A 17,219-nucleotide genomic window follows, 5' to 3' on the forward strand; every position below is an offset into this window, starting at 1 on the left:
CATTTTTTATTTTTAATTTTTATTGAGGAAGATGCCAAAAGTTTGTCATAAATAACTTTCCATTAAAAAAAAAAATTTCAGTGCAAAAAACAAAATCGACCCCACTTTCACATCTGGTTTTTGTAGAATGCCGGATAACAGAAAGGAGTCACAGGCTTCCAGAGCCATTGCGACCATTCTTTGCCTGTCTGGCAATCACCCTTGGAGGAGTGGGAGAGCCTGTCCCATAGCACCCTCTGGTGACCATGAAGCTCACAGTCCTGAATTTTCCTGAATAAGAAAATGAATCTCAGGGAGGCAGCCACTGAAAAACAGCCAATCGGAATGGTTTGCAGTTAGTATTCACCTGGTACATATGTCTTTAATGTAGTAGTAAATACAGCTTCTTCCTTTTACTCTTAACAATTTTGGGGATTCACTAAATATGTTTTTCTTAACCTTTATAAAATATGGAATTTTTAAGCCATCATTTTCTAATTCAGTTATAATTTCATTGAAATCATTTTTTCATGGCCTTTTACATTACTTTGTGAACTCTGAGAAAGGTAATAAGAATCACTAATTCTATTTAAAATAAAGAAATAAAATGAAACAGAGGTTAACTTTTTTTTTTTAAGTTTTTTTTTTTTTTTTTTAAGTTGTGGGAACTCTTACCAATTCCTTGGTCATTAACCTTTTTCTTTCTCTTATATGACTACTGTATTGGCTTTCTGTTGCTGCTGTGACACCTTAAAACAACACAAATTTATTATCTTGCAGCTCTGTAGTTTCAAAGTTGAACATGAGTTTCCCTGAGCTAAACAAAGTCAAGGTGCAATCAGGGCTGCTTTCTTTCCATTACAGGGGAAATCTGTTTCTTCATCTTTTCCAGCTTCTAGGGCTGCTTGTATTCCTCTAGTATGTGGCCCCCTTGTTATGCCTTCAAAACCAGCAACATCTTTCTGTCTCTAACTTCAGCCAGGAACAACTCTCCCTATTTATGGAATCATGTCAGCTTGAGGCCACCTGGCTAATGCAGATAATCTCTCTATCTCAAGATCTTTAATCTTAATCATGCAAAGTCCCTTTGCATATTTATGCAAATGTAATTATATAACTAATTACATATAGAAATGTAAATATTCATTCATTTGTAATGGAACATATTCACAGGTTTCGGGTATTAGGACATGAACATCTCTGGGAAGTCATCATTCTGCCCACACAGCCACTATCCAAGTTCAAATGGTAGTACCTTTTATATCTGTATGTGGTTCTTCAAGCTCCCATGATTCCAATTCATCCTTCAAAATGCCACATAGTAGACCACTAGGGCGGTGTGACCCATCCTTCAGTTGCTGAGTGTTGGGTGTTTATGTGCTTCTTTTCTTGTCTTCTCCTGGTTGCCTCATTCTTTCATAGGTTTCACTTGAGAGAACTCAAGAACTCACTTTCTCAGCATCTCATTCTAGGGAAAACTACCCAAGACATGCCACAGGAAGATTCTTCCTAAAGCAAAATCTTGTTGAAATTTTTTTATTGACTCTCTGGAATTAAACAAAAATTCCTTTTTAAGCCATTTTTCTTTTATTTATTTTATTTTTAATGGAGACAGGATCTTGCTTTGTCACCCAGGCTGGTGTGCAGTGCTGTGATCATAGTTCACTACAATCTTGATCTCCTGGGCTCAAATGACCCTCCCACCTCAGCCTCTTGAGTAGCTGGGACTACGAACGTGTGCCACCATGCACGGCTGATTTTTTAATTTTTTTGGAGAAAGGGTCTTCCTATGTTGCTCAGGCTAGTCTCAAACTCCTGGCCTTAAACCATCCTTTCTTCTCAGCCTCCCAAGGAGCAGAGATTTTGTGCGTGACCCACCATGCCAGACTCAAGTCCAAATTTCTAAGACTAGAATTAACAGTCTCCATGTCGTGGCTCTCATCTATCTCTTATGATTGATTTCCTTCTTTTTTCTATCCAAACTGTATTGTACTCAACAAGAAATAGGGTAAAGTAGCCAGCAGACAGTACTTCTAGGTCATACTTTTGTTTATTTTCACATTTTTGTTCATGTCATTCCCTTTTCTTTCTCTGACTGTGATCCCTCCTTCAAGTTCCAGCCTCCCTAGTCAGCCGTGCAGAAAGTGAACTCACCTGCCAGGATCCTTTAGCAAGCACAGTGACTGCATCACAAATGACACAGTTTGTGTTCACTGCTTGAAGAAGTAGCCTAGTATTCTGAAAAAATCCACAGAAAGGCTGGATTGAATCTTGGCATCTGCCATTTACTAACTACATGGCCTTCAGGAAGTTACTTCCGGATGCTGAAATTTAGTTACCTTCTCTGTAAATTGCAGATGGTTTTAGTGACTATTAAAACTAACATTAATTTATCATGGAAAGTAATTTAAACTAAAATATCCACAATATAAAATATTTCTGAGAAGTATATGGGAAAACATTTCAAAGGGAAGAGAACGGAGGATCACTATAACCTCCTGCTGAAAAAGATGCTGTATAATGTAGGCATTGATACCTTCAAAATATCATTACACTTCTATGCATCAAAGGACCCAACACTCACAAATTACACATCTGATAAGAAGTTAATATCCAGAATATATAAATAACTCCTATAACTCAACAACAAAAACTAATTACTCAATTAAAAAATGGGCAAAGGGTTTGAATAGACATTTCTCCAAAGATGATGTACAAGTGATCAACAGGCGTCTGAAAAGATGCTCCATATCACTAATCACCAGAGGGGAAAAAAACGCGATGAGATACCCTCTGAGATCCATTAGGATGGCTACTATCAGAAAATAAACAACAAACGAAATGAAAAAATAGCAAGTGTTGGTGAGGATATGGAGAGAGTGGGACTGTGTGCACTGTTTGTGAGAATGTAAAATGGTGCAGCCATAATAGAAAATAGTATAGCAGTTCCTTAAAAAGTTAAAAATAAAAATACCATCTGTTATGGTTTCAATGTTTGTATCTTTCCAAAATTCACATTGATATGTAATCCCCAAGGCAAAAGTATTAAGAAGCAGGGTCTTTAGGAGGCGGTTAGGCCATGAGGGATCCACCCTCATAAATGAAATTAGTGCCCTTATGAAACGGCTTGAGGAAGCCTGTTTGGTTCTTCTGCTTCCTCTCCACCATGTGAGCATGCAGCAAGATGGCTCAACTCAGAGATAAATGGCATGCTCTCACCTTCAGATTCAGACACTGAATCTGCTAGCACCTTGATCTGGACTTCCCAGTTTCCAAAATTGTAAAAAATGAATTTATGTTATTATACATTAACCTAGTTCAAGTTATTTTGTTATAGCAGCAGGAATGAACTAAGATACCATATTATGAAGCAATCCCACTTCTAAGTATATATCCAAAAGAATTAAAAGTAAGATCTATAGGAAATAATTGGACACCCATGTTCATAGCAGCATTATTCACAATGGCCAAGAGGTGAAAGCAACCAAGTGTTCACTGACAGATGAATGGATAAACAAAATGCAGTATATATATATATACAATGGAATAGTATTCAGCCTTCAAAGAAGGAAATAGTGTCCCATGCTACAACATGGCTGAACCTCGAGGACCTTATGCTAATTGAAATAAGCCAGTCATAAAAAGACAAATTGGTGCCTGCCCAGTTTCCCTCCACTAGGGCGGTGTGACCTATCCTTCAGCTGCTATGACTGTTGGGTGTTTATGTGCTTATTTCCTTGTCTTCTCCTGGTTCCCTCATTCTTTTATAGGTTTCACTTGAGAGAACTCCTCAATAAATCACTTTCTCAGCATCTCATTCTAGGGAAAACTACCTAAGACATGCCACAAGAAGATTCTTCCTAAAGCAAAATCTTGTTGAAATTTTTTTCTTGACTCCCTGGTATCTACCAGATGATCATCTGCATGATTCTACTTATATGAAGTATTTAGAGTAATCCGAATTACAGAAACAGTGTAACGGTGGTTGTCATGAGCTGAGGGGAGGGCGAAATGGGAAGTTATTGTTTAATGAGTGTAGAGTTTCATTTTGCAAGATGAAAGATGTCTGCCCAACATTGGTTTGCACAGAGATTGGCTGCACAACAACGTAAATAAACTTAACATAGTTGAACTGTACACTAAAAATGGTTAAGATGGTGAATTTTATGTTATGATTTTTCCATAACTAAAAAATATAGTCTTTTAGGCTGGGCACAGTGGCTCACACCTGTAATCCCAGCACTTTGGGAGGCCAAGGAGGTGGATCACTTGAGGTCAGGTGTTTGAGACCAGCTTGGCCAACATGGTGAAACCCTGTGTCTACTAAAAATACAAAAAATTTTCGGGCATGGTGGCAGGCATTTGTAATCCCAGCTACTTGGGAGGCTGAGGCAGGAGAACCCCTTGAACGTGGGAGGCGGAAGTTGCAGTGAGCAGAGATTACACCACTGCACTCCAGCCTGGGTGACAGAGTGAGACTCCATATCAAAATATATATGTGTGTGTGTATATTTATGTGTGTGTGTATATATATTTGTGTGCATCTATATATATGTGTGTGTGTATATATATTCTTTATAACATCAGTACATTCATAGGCACTCTTAGAATAATGTCTACTGACCTAAGCAGATGTCATAAAGCAAAAGTAAACTTTAGTTAGAACAATTCCACTGGAGGTCTCAATAGTGAAGTATAGGACAGTCCTCCCTGATGCTGATGTTCTGGCTTTAGACTGGGGTATATTTTAGAGTATTTAGTGCCATAGGCAGTCTGTATATCTTTTAGGCAACTCATCAGAAATACTACTGTCTTTAGCTCTTATTACATGTTGAGTGGTAGTGAGTCTATTTCTAGCCCTTGAAACTTTAAATAGACATGTAACAATAATTATATATATATACACACACACACAATAATAACAATGTACTATTTAGTGCATACTAAATTCTCGACCTTGGGCTAAGCGTTTTATGTACATTATGCCATTTTATCTTAATAAACATAGTTAACATTTATTGAGAACTTATCATGCCAGATAACGTTCTACATTATTTGCTTGCATTATCTCATTTAGTATTTACTAATATCTTGGGAAATAGGGACTATTATCCACATTTGACAGGTGAGGAAATTGGAACCCAGAGGTTAATAAATTTAGCAGAAGTCACATAAAAAGAAAATAGGAGTGGAGCACAAAGCACAGCCAATTAGCCCCAGAGTCCATGGCTCTTAACAATTATATCATATTTATGAGACAGGTGCTATTATCCACCATTTAATAGATGGAATAACAGAAGCACTTGGAATTTTATAAGCTCCTCTTTGTCACGTAGTAAGTGGAGGAGCTAGAACTGAAACCCAGACAGTTTAACAGCCCAGAGTCTACATTCTCAATCTCTGCAATTGGTTATGTCATTACATTTCCTGTCTTTGTGCCTAGTGCAGGGTAATTATTCAATTAATAATTGCTATGTTTATTACTAGAAACTTTTTGTCCACAATGGGTACTATTGTATAGCCCATGCTAAGCTTTTGTTAAATAATTACTGGGTAAATAACTAGCCAGAAATTACTAAAATCTCATTTATCTATTTATGTTGTTCTGCCTTTTGTGGCCTTTTGCTGGTTTTCCTACCACAGGACATTTTCTTTGTTATTCTATTACCTTAAGAGCTCTATTTTTATTGTTTTCATTAAGTAGTTAAGAGAGGTAAGACAGAACAGTGTCTTAAAAAGAAGACAATTTTATCTTAAGAAACAGACTTAAGATAGTATATTCATGCTCACAAAAAATGCTTTACCATGAAAGATAAATATATATGACACCATGTAATAGACTCAATAGGCAGTTTGTGAAGACTGTAGTTATCAAGCATGTAGTGTGACAGCTAAGTGCTTTGAGGACACATTCTCACTTATACTCACAACAACCCCATGAGAAAGCTCTCATGATCTCTATTTTATACATAAGAAAATGGAAGCCCAGAGAGTTTGGTGAGTTGAGCAAATTTAAGAGAGACATAATACAATGCACAATTCAAATTTGAGCATCAATTTACCTTCAAAACTTGTTTACTTAATTGCTATGCAACCTTGCCTTTCTAAAAAGTTAAGAAGCTCAAGGAAGGCCTATTTTAAGTTGCTTCACACTGGCTCTATGTGTACCATTGACATCAGCCATAGACAGTGTGCCATGGGCTGTCAGGCTGCTTGACGCTTACCTCACTAAGTACACCCATGGAAGGGGCAAAATCTTAACTCCTTCCAAGTAAGGATGCCTTTTCACCAGATAACTTTGTTTTGCTATTTACTTTCTATTTCTGTTTATTTCTCCCCAGGCAGACAAATCTGAGTTTTATTGCTTTTTTTGGTCAGTAATTGGAGAATGTTCTAGCAGAGCATACTGTAATTGCTGTGACCCTGTTGTCTTGTTTCTGTGTTCCAGAATCTCTTGCCTACTCACATGTGACCTACATGTGTGTTATATGATATTTTGGGCAGTAGGAAAATATCTGTAGAACTGCTTTATATCCTATGTTGGTCATATGTTTGATGTTTATCAGGTAAAAGTTCTAATACTAACAAAGATAGCCATGTAAACTTCGCTCAGAGTTCTCTCAGCATGATTGTAGTCCATGTTTGTCTCTCAAAAATAAAACATGGAAAGTGACAACCCAAGAAAAATATTTGCATTTTATATCACAGACAGAACTTAATAATTCTGATTGTAGGGAGCTTCTAAAAGCAGAGAATAAAAGACCTAAATTCCACTACAAATGAGCCATATAAGGAGATTGTTTGTAGAAAAAATCCTTCTTAACTATATAAAAAGATGCTCAACTTTGCTCAAAACAAGAGAAATGCAAATTATGCATTACTGCTTACCTGTCAGATTAACAAAAATCCCCATTTGTCAGATACTCTGTTGATGAGGCACTGGAAACAGACAATTTCACACATTGCTGGTGGGAATCCAAAATGCTGCAAACACTATGCAGGGAAATTTTACAATATCTAGTACATTATATGTGCAATTATTCTTTGATGAAATGATCCCATTTCTATGAATCTATTCTGAAGACACACTGGCAAAAATACAAAAAGACCTATATGTGTGACTGTACCTTGTCATACTATTTTAATAACAGAAGAGTAGAAAAAATGAAATGTCCATTAAAATAAAAATACTGGATAATTACAGTATATCCACACAAGAGAGGACTATACAGCTATACAAATGAAAGAATATCTCTATGTATTAAGGAATGACCCCTGGGATAATATATTGTTAAATGAATAAAGGAAGGGACAGAAATGTGTTTTTAGTATGCTACAATTCATCTAAGTGAGTGTAATGAAAATATAGATGCATATTTGATTCTATTTTTTGGGGGGTGGGGGCAGAAATGGAGTTTAACTCTTGTTGCCCAGGCTGGAGTGCAATGGTGCAATCTTAGATCACCGCAACCTCTACCTCCCGGGTTCAAGCGATTCTCCTGCCTCAGCCTCCCAAGTAGCTGGAATTACAGGCATGCACCACCACCGCCAGCTAATTTTGTATTTTTAGTAGAGATGGGGTTTCTCCATGTTGGTCAGGCTGGGCTCGACCTCCCAACCTCAGGTAATCCACTCAGCCTTCCAAAGTGCTGGGATTACAGGCATGAGCCGCTGCGCCCAGCCCACGTTTGCTTCTATGAAAACCCAAACAACAATAGCAAAACCTGCCCTGCTGTAAAATACACACACCCACGTGCATGTGCACACACATCAAATTGTTTTTAAAAGTTGCCTGTGGCAGAAGAGATGGTATGGGGGTAGAAATAAAGAAAGGTAAACAGAGGAGAAGATAGGGATAGAAGCTTGCCTCTTAGAATTTTGAATATTTGACTTTGGAACAATTTATATATTCTATATAATTTAAAAACAAAGTTAAATCTTAAAACAGTAATTTCTTATTATCCAAAACAAAATGAAACAAATGAGCACAACTGCATTTCAATTTTTTGCATAAACACGCTGAGATGAATTACTCTAAGCCATTATCAACAGTGATTTGATTGTCTCTAGTGGAAGGTACTCTAAGGACAGGCAGAACAGCACCACAGTCTGAAAGTGTTTTTAGTAATCGTGTTGTTAATGATAGTGCTGATATAATTATAATGAAACTGTTGTGTGTGCTTTGCATGATATACAGAAGAAGTACTTATGTTGGTATCTTTAAGAACTAGAATTTTTGGCATAGGGGAAAGGAAATATATATATGTAAGGTCAATAAATTTAAGTAAAAATATTATAATCCTTATTTGAAATCAGAAATATCATGAAGAACTCAGTATTTTTTTCTTTTAAAAAATAAAATGCACATTCTAGTGGCAGTGAGCACAACTAGAGCCCAGATAGCATTTTCTTTTAAAAGGAACCAAGTCTCCTTGGAGAAATGGCTGAATTTGGGACTGTACTAAGAAAGTACAAGTTGAGTCTGGAATATCTTTTTTAACAGATAACTTCGGGAGGTACATGTGCAGGTTTGTTATATGAAAGTATTGCATGACACTGAGGTTTGGGGTATGAAAGATCCCATCAACCAGGTAGTGAATGTAGTATCCAATGAGTAGTTTTTCGGTACTTGCCCCTCTTTTTCTCTCCCCACTCTAATAGTCCCCAGTGTCTATTGTTTCCATCTTTATGGCCATGTGTGCCTAATGCTTAGCTCCCACTTATAAGTGAGAACATGTGGTATTTGCTTATCTGTTCCTGCATTAATTGGCTTAGGATAATGGCCTCCAGCTGCATCCATGTTGTTGCAAAGGACAGGATTTTGTTCTTTTTTATGGCTGCATAGTTGGAATATTTTTTAGTGCCAGAAAGCAAAGATACATTCAAATAATGATGGGACTTGTCAAAAGGATACAGGAACCAAATCATCAGGGCTTCTCCTGGAAAAATCTGGGAAAATTCAAGCATAAAAAATAATAATGATAATGTTTTACAGCCCATTAAATAAAATAATAATCCATATGTCCATACTGATATATATACATCCATACATTAGGTGAAAGAGGATGCATAGTATACTACCAACGAATAAATTTAGAAGGAATGATGGAATTAGAAAGCCACAAATTGGCAACTGTCATAGTGGTTGATGTAGTTGGATGTCAGCAAAGGATGTTAAAATATGTAGGTAAAATTTTGATGAAGTCCAAGATATTCCCCAGAGGATATTTATTAATTAACAAAAGGAGCCACTTTTCACTGGAGAAACCTGAATGATACCACCTGAACCAGATGATCAAGGTTAATACCTTCAGTGAGAGGAAAAACAACATCACGTGCCTTTTGATATGAAAATAATGCTGATATAGGATGTTTGTTTCCTCCAAATCTCATGTTGAAATGTAATCCCCAATGTTGGAGTTGGGACCTGGTGGGAGGTGATTGGATTGGGGGCAGATCCCTCATGAATGGTTTAGCACCATCCCCTTGGTGATGTTAGTTCTTGTTCAGTTAGTACACGTGAGATCTGGTTGTTGAAAAGTGTGTGTGACCTCCCTCCTCACTCTCTTGCTCTGGCTCTGGCCATGTGAAATGGTGGCTCTGCATAGCCTAGAGCCATGACTCCTGAAGCCTTCACCAGGAGCAAATGCCAGCATCGTGGTTCCTGTACAGCCTGCAGAACCATGAGTCAATTAAACCTCTTCTTAAAATAAATTACCTAGACTCAGGTATACCTTTATAGTAACAAAAATGGCCTAACATAAATATATCACTTCTGTGTTATTCTTTCCAAAGTGCATAACTTGAATATAATCATAAGCAAACACTGGAAAACACCAGTTTAGGAGCCCTCTGAAAAATAACTGGCCCATACTTTTCAAAAACATGAAGGTCATAAATCAAGGAAAGACTGAAAACTGTTTCAGGTTAAAAGAGATTTTTTTTTTTTAATGACAATTGAATGCCACGTGGGATCCAGGATATTCTTTTACCATGAACAACAGTATTTCAGATAATTGGGGAAATTTAAACAAGGTTGGTGCATTGGTATTATATTATCATGCTTTGACCATATAAGAAAATGTCCTATACTCTAAAGTGTTTAGGGACAAAGGAACATCATATCTGCTACTTACTTTTCAGTGGTTCTGAGGAAATTTTATATGTAAAGAAGAGAACACTCACCCCCACACATCCACCCTCACACCCACCCCCCCTCAACACGCACACAGATGAGAGAGAAAAAAATGGTAAGGCAAAGTGTCAACCAAAATGGTAATGCAAAATACGAACCAACAATGTTGACATTATCACATTAACCATTAACATTCGGGCAAACCAGGGGAAGGGTATACAGAGTTTTTTGTTTTGTTTTGTTTTGTTTTTTTTGCAACTTTTCTCTAAGTCTGAATTACATAAAAAAAAATTAAAATAGATATTTCTCGATCTGAGCTGTCTGCAGAAGCCACTGCAGACAGGGAGGCAGAGGGAGAAGCTTGGGAAGAAGAGACATTTGCCATGGCTGAACACTTTAAAGAAATAATTAGATATCCTGCCTGTCCAAATGGTCTTGAAGAACCTGTGCAACTGAAATGTGGATACGTCTGCTGCCTCCAATGCATCAATTCACTGCAGAAGGAGCCCCACAGGGAAGGTTTACTGTACCCCTTCTGCTCTGTGGTCTCTCAGAAGACTAACATCAAGCCCAAGTTCAAGCTGAGGGCGCTGGTTTCCATGATCAAGGAACTAGAGCTCAAGCAGAAATCTATTCTAAAAATGAACCCAAGGGTAAAGAAGTTTCAAGTAGATATGACCTTGGATGTGGACACAGCCAACAAACTTCTCACCATTTCTGAAGACCAGAGGAGTGTCCATGTGGGAATTTCAGCCAGAATAGGAAGGAGCAAGCTGAAAGGTTCACCTCTGCACTGTGTGTCCTGGGTGCCCCTCCCTTCACTTCCAGCCACTATTACTGGGAGGTCGATGTGGACATTTGTAAGGAATCTGTGAATTGACAGGGGGACATTGTACTTTCTTCAGAACGAGGCTTCTGGACTGTAGGTTCCAGAAAATGAAAGGTCTTTGCTGCCAGCACCATGCCTTTGCCTATTCTCTAGGTGAGTCCCCAGTTGCATAGAGTGGGAATTTTCCTGGATATAGGTATGAGGTGCATTTATTTTTATAATGTTAGTGATGGGTGTCATATCTACATACTCAAAATTTCTTTTAGCCACTGCGTCCATTTTTTGCTCATAAACGTGAAATTCAAGATGGAGCTTTGTGAGTATCTGTCCTGTGATCATTCCAGACAATGCCAGTCCCCCAATTTATTCCGGGGGAAGTAAATAAACATCTGAACATAATCATCCATAGGAAGTTTCTGTATGCCCACAGCCAGAGCTAAGAATTTTCTGCTAGGTACACATAGGTACAAACGGATAGAAGGTAAAGATCAATGTTGCTGTCATGTTGCTTTCTTCAATAAGTAAATATTTTGAAATTTCAAAAAAGAAGATATTTCTTAGTTTATCCACTTATTACCAACCCAATAGAATTAGTACTCCATGTGCTCCATGTGTGTGTGTCCACATTCTCGTCTTTAAGGTTTTTTTTTTTTTTTTTTTTGACAGAGTCTCACTCTGTCCCCAGGCTACAGTGCAGTGGCATGATCTCAGCTCACTGCAACCTCCGCCTCCCAGGTTAAAACGATTCTCCTGCCTCAGCCTCCTGAGTAGCTGGGATAACAGGTGTACGCCACCATGCCTGGCTAATTTTTTTATTTTTGGTAGAGATGGGGTTTCACCATTTCACATTAAGAGGAATCAAGTTCCCTTAGAATAATGGTTGATTCCAGGTCTGGAGCAAGGAATATACAAAAAGTGCCTGAAATAACTATATCTTGTACCAGAAGGCAAGAACACTACCAAAGATCACTAAGATTGTGTCCAAAGAGCTCGCAGCTAGCATAAATAATCTTCCACTGGGAAGAGTTGAGAAGATTTAAAGATGAGTAAGGATAATAACCTCAATATAGTGAGTTATAGCAAATATTTTAAAATCCACATGTTCATAAAAAAAAAAGCTTTCATTAATAATTTTTGGGGGATGTTAGGGGACCAAAGTTCTTATTTTAAAAAATTAGGAAAAGTAGAGGGAAAAAAATCAAACATTTGATCTGCTTTTTCTATACAAGTTGCACTTAAAGGTAGCCAAATATTTGAGGACAGGAAATTTCTCTTTACAGAAGTATTCCAGTATATAAATGAATGTAGAATTATGAAATTAGACAATTACCATTTGGCAATGGTTAGTATATTAATGGATCTAAGCAATAATTATCAATGCTGCCAACATCACTGGAGTGGGACATTATGTGCCTCCAGATGAAACGATAACTATTCTCTCTCAAGTAGTATTGGCAAAAACAAAAACAACAGAAAACTTTAATCCAGATCTAACTACCAGTTTATGGGAATTACAAAGAGCAGAGGAATGTTTCAAACCACATCACAAGAATGTGAAGGGAAGAATACAGACTGTGGAAAACTTACAAGATAAAAAGCTCAAAAGGCCCAGGTTTCCTGAACAACAAAAAGCATAAGAGAAAAATGGAAGCAGAGGAACAGAAACTATAGATTAAGAGAAATGTAATAATTAAGAGAAATGTATAAGAGTGTCCATCAGTTGCAATGTATGGAGTCTTGCTTAGCCTGACTTGTCCAAAGATAATTTTCCTAGATAAACAGGGATATTGGAAAACTAATTAGATATTTGTTTATATTAGAGTATTATTGTTATCTATGGTAATGCTATTCCATTTGTTTACCAAAAAATGTACTTTTTAAATAAGTACCTACCAGAATATTTACAAATGATATGATGAATGAGATTTGCTTTGACATAATCTGGGCAGGGAAGGGGGAACGTGGAAGGAATGTGCTGTGTGGGGTGGGGGTCACATATAAAAATGAAGTGAGTTTACCCTTGGGTTGACAATTGATGAAAATGTGTGTGGGTACAAAGGCTTTCATTTGTCTTTCCATTGTTGTATTAGTAGGAACATTTTCATAATAAAGAGTAAAAAGTTTTAGATCATGGGTAGGATGCAGAAGATAGGAAAGAAGGGGAGAAAAGAGAATATTGGGCACCTGTTGGGAAGCATATGAGGTGCTTTTTTGATGTGCTATTGAATTTATTTCTCAAAATGGTCCAGTGGAGTAGTTATGCTCTTTTTTTTTCCAAATAAGAAAACTGAGGCTAAAGTCACTCAGTGATTTGCTCAAGATCTCAAAACTAGTAGTTGATAGATGTGGAATAAATATTCACCTCCTGGGTTCTGATCCTTCATTTGTGTCACTCCAAATAGTGTTAGACCCAGTTAGATCTGCATTTAATTCATTACTCTACCATAAAAGGGAAAATGAACTTCAGTGTTATTTTAACGGCTTTATTGAAATATAATTCACGTATCATAAAATACATCCTTTTAAAGTAAACGATTTAGTAGTTTTTAGGATATTCACAGAGTTGTGCACTCATCACCACAACCTAAAGTTAGAACAATTTCATCATCTCCAAAAGAAACTTTATATCCATTGCAGTTACTCTCCCTCTCCAGTCCCTCCAACTCCTCAGCCCTAGACAACCGCTAATCTATTTTCTGTTCTATACATTTTTCTATTCTGGAAATTCCACATCAATGCAATCGTATAGTATGTGATCTTTTGTGACTGTTTTTTTTCACTTAGCATAATGTTTTCAAGGTTCATCTATGTTGTAGTGTGTATCAGTACTTCATTTCTTTTCATTGATGAATAATATTCCATTGTATGGGTATGCCACATTTTCTTATTCATCAGTTGATGGATCTTTGAGTTGTTTCTACTTTTCAGCCATTATAAATAATGTTTCTATGAATATCTGTGTACAGGTTTTTGTATGGACATGTCGTTTCATTTCTTTGAGGTATATACAGAGGATAGGAAATGCTAGGTCATATAGTAACTCTGTATTTAAAATTTTGAGGAACTGCCAAATTGATTTTCTTTTTTTTTTTCTTTTGAGACAGACTCTCGCTCTGTCACCGAGGCTGGAGTGCAATGGCACGATCTTGGCTCACTGTAACCTCCACCTCCTGGGTTCAAGCGATTCTTCTGCCTCAGCCTCCAAAGTAGTTGGGATTACAGGTGCCCGCCACCATGCCCAGCTATTTTTGTGTTTTAGTAGAGATGGTGTTTCACCATGTTGGCCAGGCTGGTCTCAAACTCCTGACCTCAGGTGATCCACCCGCCTCAGCCTCCCAAAGTGCTGGGATTACAGGCATAAGCCACCATGCCTGGCCTAATTTTTGTATTTTTAGTAGAGAGGGGATTTCACCATATTGGTTAGGCTAGTCTCGAACTCTTGACCTTAGGTGATCTGTCTGCCTTGGCCTCCCAAAGTGCACGATGAGCCACCATGCCTAGCCCCAAATCGATTTTCACAGGGGCTGTGCCACTTTACATTCCTACCAGCAAGTATTGAGGGTTCCTATTTCTTCACATCTTGGCCATCACTTGTTATGGTTTGTCTTTGAAATTATAACCATCTTCATGAGAGTGAGGTGGTATTTCATTGTAGTTTTTATTTTCATTTTTAAATGACTAATTATGTTGATAATGTATTATTGAATATAAAATTGTTATTACTTGAATTTTGTATCATTCTTTCATTCACTCAAGGAATGCCAGTAACTGGTGGGTTTGGGGGTGAGAAGTTGAACAAATTCTCTTCTGATTGCTTTCATTTTCTCACTGAAATAATGAGCAACATGACTGGCTGGGAATCATGCAAGGGAGAGGTATTGAAGTTAACTGAGGAATAAAAATATATCTGAACCAAAACTGAAAAACTGAACTAACTGGGATTAAATTAATCTACTGAATTTTTTTTTACTTTCAAAAGTTGTTATGACTGTATCATGCATCAAAATATATAAAGAATAACATAATGAACACCTAGGTAACTACCATGTGGCTAAAAAAACTCATCAGTGAAACCAACATTTATTGGATGGTAGCCAACTCCATCTCTATTCTGAATTTTAACTGTATCCCCTTGGAGTTTTTTCTTTCTTTCTTTCTTTTTTTTTTTGATTTTGTTATGTTGCTACACATACACACACACACACGTGCATGCACACACACACTCAGATACAAAATTAGAAGATGACTTTCTCAGCAATATGGCATTTACATTATGTACATTTTATTATTAGATAATGCAAAATTTCTCTCTAAAGAGATTGTATAAATGTATACTCCCACCAACAGTTCATAATTTTTTTAACTCCTGGTCCTAGCCAAGAGTGTCTGTTATCCAACATTTTAATGAAAATTGCTTCTCATAGATTTAACTAGTAATTTTTTTTATTTATTTATTTATTTATTTATTTATTTATTTATTTTTGAGATGGAGTCTCACTCTGTCGCCCAGGCTGGAGTGCAGTGGCGCGATCTCGGCTCACTGCAAGCTCCGCCTCCCGGGTTCGCGCCATTTTCCTGCCTCAGCCTCCGGAGTAGCTGGGACTACAGGCACCCGCCACCACGCCCGGGAAATTGTTTCTATGCTTTAGTAGAGACAGGGTTTCACCATGTTAGCTAGGAGTAATTTTATAATTTTTTTCTGAGATGAGTCCTCACTATATTACCCAGGTTAGACTTGAACTCCTGAGTTTAAGCAATCATTCTGCCTCAGCCTCCTGAGTAGCTGGGACTACAGTCACGTGCCACTGCATCTGGCTATGCAGTTTTGTAATTTTTAACAACAAAGGTAAATGCCTGATTATTTATTTGCCCATTTTTATTGCTCATTTTTTTTCTTTGGGTTTGTGTGAGTTTGTTATATATCCTGGATGCCAACCTTTGTTAGTATACATGTCTCAATTATTTCCTAATTTGGAGGATTGTTGTCACTTTCTAAATAGTGCCTTCTATGAATATAAATGTTTAACATTAACTTGTGGTATTGATGCTTTGTTTTAAAAATCCTTTCCTACTTGGAGTCATAAAAATACTCTTTTTTCTTTTCTTCTAGAAGTTTTGTTTTTCACATTTTGGTCTTTAATCTACCACATCTCTTTTTTAATACGGTGAGAAGTTGGAATATATTTTGCCTCACATGGATAAATTTTCTAGAGCCATTTTTGAAGTTTGTCGTTTGTCCATTGATATGCACCCTTTTTCTGCCACTTACATTGTTTCTGAGCCCTCTGTGTTCTGCCATTGGCCTATTTGCTTATTTCTGTTATTGTACTGAGTTTAGAGTTAATTGTGTTTTAGATTGTTATGGGAGGATTGACATCTTCACCTTTCTGAGTCATCCTATCTATGAATGTAGCATAATTCCATTTAATTAAATTTTACAAGATTTTACAATAAAGTCCTGCAAATTTTTATTGAATTGATTCCTTGGCATCTTGTATTTCTGGCTATTATTATAAATTCGCTATCTGTTTTATAAGTTACATTTATTGGCAAATAGGAATAAAAATGATTTTTGTAATTTTATTTTAAATCCAGTAAACTTGCTGAACCCTTTGATTTATTACTTGTCTCTGAATTCTCTTAATTTTTCTATATTAAAAAAGACAAGGTTTTTTTTTTGTTTGTTTATTTCCATTACATGATGAGACTGACATGAGATAATCAGATTAAACACTACCAATTAGAAAATGGGAGGTTCATACAAACCACTGGCTCATAGAAATTCTGAAATCTTGCTGGGCAAATGTCATCAGATCTTTTTACCCAGGAGTGTGGGGGTATTTCTTAATTGCACCCAGAGAGGGGGAATTGGATTCCCTGAGTCTCCATTTATTGTTCTCCACAGCTCTTGGCTTTACCCTCTGGAAGTTGATTTCCTTTTTGTTAACCTCTTTGGCCACTTCTAAGAGGGCATTGGAAAAGATGCCTTTGAGCAACTTCCTCAGCTTACTTCCTTACTGTAGAAAACTGGGGGCCCAGAGGGCTTTTTATATCTGAAATCGTTTCAGCCCCTTTAACTCCAGCCTGATGCTTTTGTCAATCAAGTTGTCCCAGATAATTTATGGATTTCCTTTATATAGTTTGATTCATCTCCTCTTCTTATGTGAAAAACTATATCCACAATTATTTTTAAGACAAGCCTATTTTTCTAGATTTAATTACTGGTAATTTAGGTGTTGTGAAACACCTTGAATAGGCACCATTTCAGTATTTTTC

General features: G+C 37.0%; 1 protein-coding gene and 1 pseudogene across 3 annotated transcripts in view; both read left to right on the forward strand.

Moving 5' to 3' along the window:
• The window catches only part of C8H8orf34 (chromosome 8 C8orf34 homolog), a 480,957-nt gene that overhangs the window by 151,668 nt on the left and 312,070 nt on the right, over positions 1-17,219 (forward strand). The window lies entirely within an intron of this gene.
• LOC103236930 (ret finger protein-like 4A) lies at positions 10,498-11,328 on the forward strand (annotated as a pseudogene).

The sequence above is a fragment of the Chlorocebus sabaeus genome, chromosome 8 (genome assembly GCF_047675955.1).
Source record: "Chlorocebus sabaeus isolate Y175 chromosome 8, mChlSab1.0.hap1, whole genome shotgun sequence".
Lineage (NCBI taxonomy): Eukaryota > Metazoa > Chordata > Mammalia > Primates > Cercopithecidae > Chlorocebus > Chlorocebus sabaeus.